This window comes from Cyprinodon variegatus, unplaced genomic scaffold, assembly GCF_000732505.1.
Source record: "Cyprinodon variegatus isolate N-32 unplaced genomic scaffold, C_variegatus-1.0 Scaffold1345, whole genome shotgun sequence".
Lineage (NCBI taxonomy): Eukaryota > Metazoa > Chordata > Actinopteri > Cyprinodontiformes > Cyprinodontidae > Cyprinodon > Cyprinodon variegatus.
The window spans coordinates 142,304-144,633 of record NW_015151798.1 but is presented as its reverse complement, the minus strand read 5'-3'; positions in this window follow the sequence as shown (position 1 = coordinate 144,633).

The window sequence follows — 2,330 nt, the reverse complement described above, 5'->3', positions numbered from 1 at the left end:
TTTTTTTAAATGTAAGGAGTAGAAGTAAAAAGTCGCCATAAAAATAAGTAGTAAAGTAAAAATATCAGAAAAATCTACCTGAGTACAGTAACGAAGTATTTGTACTTCGTTACTTCCCATTTCTAGATAAAGAATACATTTATATACATGTTTAAGCCAGAATCATTTGACATTTAAATATGACTTCCCTACGATTTTAAAATGAATGCAATTACAAAACTGAACTGATAAATCTGAAAATAATCAACATTAAAAATTTGAAATATGTAAAAATAAAAATCATGAACATTTAAAAAAATGAATTAATATAAAAATAAAACAAAACCGCAAAGTCTCTCAAACCCTTTTTTAATTGAAAAGTCATCCAAAGTTTCATTTCTGGATTGGATTTTTTTTTTTTTTTTTTTCAAATTTCCATTTACAGACTTTGTTCCTTTCTAGCAGGAATAATGGAACAAAATTCACACCATATGTTTACACCCAGGAACCAAAAAAAATACAATAAATTCCAGCACATAGCCAGCTCCTGTGTTATTTTTTGTCACTGCAGGCGAGCACAATAGAAACGCAGCTGTGGTGATCAGTCCGGGCTGCCCGGGAGCCACCGGAGGCCCCCTTTAGCACATGTTCGTTAATGATCACTTACAAAAGGCTACAATGGGAGCCGTCACTTGCTGAGGTCTGTACTGAAACACTTCAGCTTCTGCTAAATGTTTAAGCTGGAGTTGTGGATTGATTGCAACTTCACAGCGCGAAGCTTTTTAAAGACACTAGTTAGTTATAAAGAGACTACTACAGTCAGGGATTTCTCTAAAGGTTCTTTGTTGCTTTCTATTGACTGAAAAGCTTTGAGGTTTTTTTGCTATTAGCTTTGACGAAAACAAATCTCTCTGCATATTTAAAAAGACGGTTTAATCTGCGTTAAGTAGCCTTCTATTCGGTCACAAACAATACGGCATTGCCTAAGAAACTAAAGGTATTTTATCTTTATCTGCTGTAAAAGAAAAGGCAATAAAACAAAAACTAAATGTTTTTAACCCTCATAAAAAGGCTTTATATCCTTTAAATGACAACTAAACAAAAAAGGAACCTAAACTTTTCAAACAGATGTATTAAAGTTGTAGACAAGTAACATTTTAAGTTAAAGGTGTCGCCTGCAAATGTCTCCAAACATCAATGGAAATCTCCAAATGCTCAGAGTGTTCAAGCTGCAAAGAGATGCTTAAAAAAAAAACACATAAACACGCTAACATGAGCTTTCAAGCCAAGCATGCACAAATGCATTTATGTACACATGCACACACAAGCACCTAACCCTCCAGGGCGATCTGCGACCCTCCCCCCTGCGCTGAAACCCGATCTGTCGGCATGCAGCACGGAATTCTCCAATCGCCCTGACTTTTGACCTCTGGCCTTTTTGGCAGTGCACAGAAGAGAAGATGAAGTGCCCAAGCTTCTCTCTTCCACAACACAAAAAATCCCCTGTTCCAGCAGCCCTCCCACACTCACTCACAGACACACTGCTTCCCATTTAGGACTCCTTGAGGCCAAACGCTCTCTTCGGTTCCCGTGGGGCACATGATCAAACTGATCCTTGATACGTAGGTACCAGATCCACGTGCGTGTTTTTTTGTGCTACAGGGAGACCCACACTGAGGGACGGTGAGTTCCTGAGAGGGACTCTGACTCCTCAGAGGCTGCCTCAGCTGGGAAAGCTTTAAAAGCCTCAGTTGGAGCACAAAAAAGGAAAAAAAAAAAGAAGAAGCAACAAGCTGCTTTTGTCAGCGTTGTCGCCGCGGTCATCATCGTCATCAGCAGCAGAGCAGAAAAGACGGAACAATTCGACAGTGACAGATTGTCAGCGCCATGTGTTTCTGTCGTTTGGCCCTCGCCTCTGTTTTATGTGGTGTCAGCGTGTGTTTTTGCTTCTCTGCAAATAACACATTAAATCTCCACCTTTGAAAAATGGCTGAAATGTGTCAGTGACGATCTGAAGTCTGTTTTTTTGCACAGTTTGGCCATCCTCATCATCTCACACTTGTAGTTGTTGTTTTTTTCTTAGTTTGAATAAATGTAAACGTGGTTGGAACCGGCATCTGTTAATTTTTTCATATTTTTTGAATTTGCATTTGTTGCATTTAAAAACATTTTGTAAATGAAATAAAATATTAGTTGCAGACGATTAAACACACTGCAGATAATAGAAACCTTAATAAGTCATGTTTTTAAATAAGTGCACTTTGTCTTGAAATGAGGATTTAAAGGAATAGTACACCCAAAACATGATTAGCCTTCATTTTCTACTCCCCCCCATGCTGAACAACACTCTG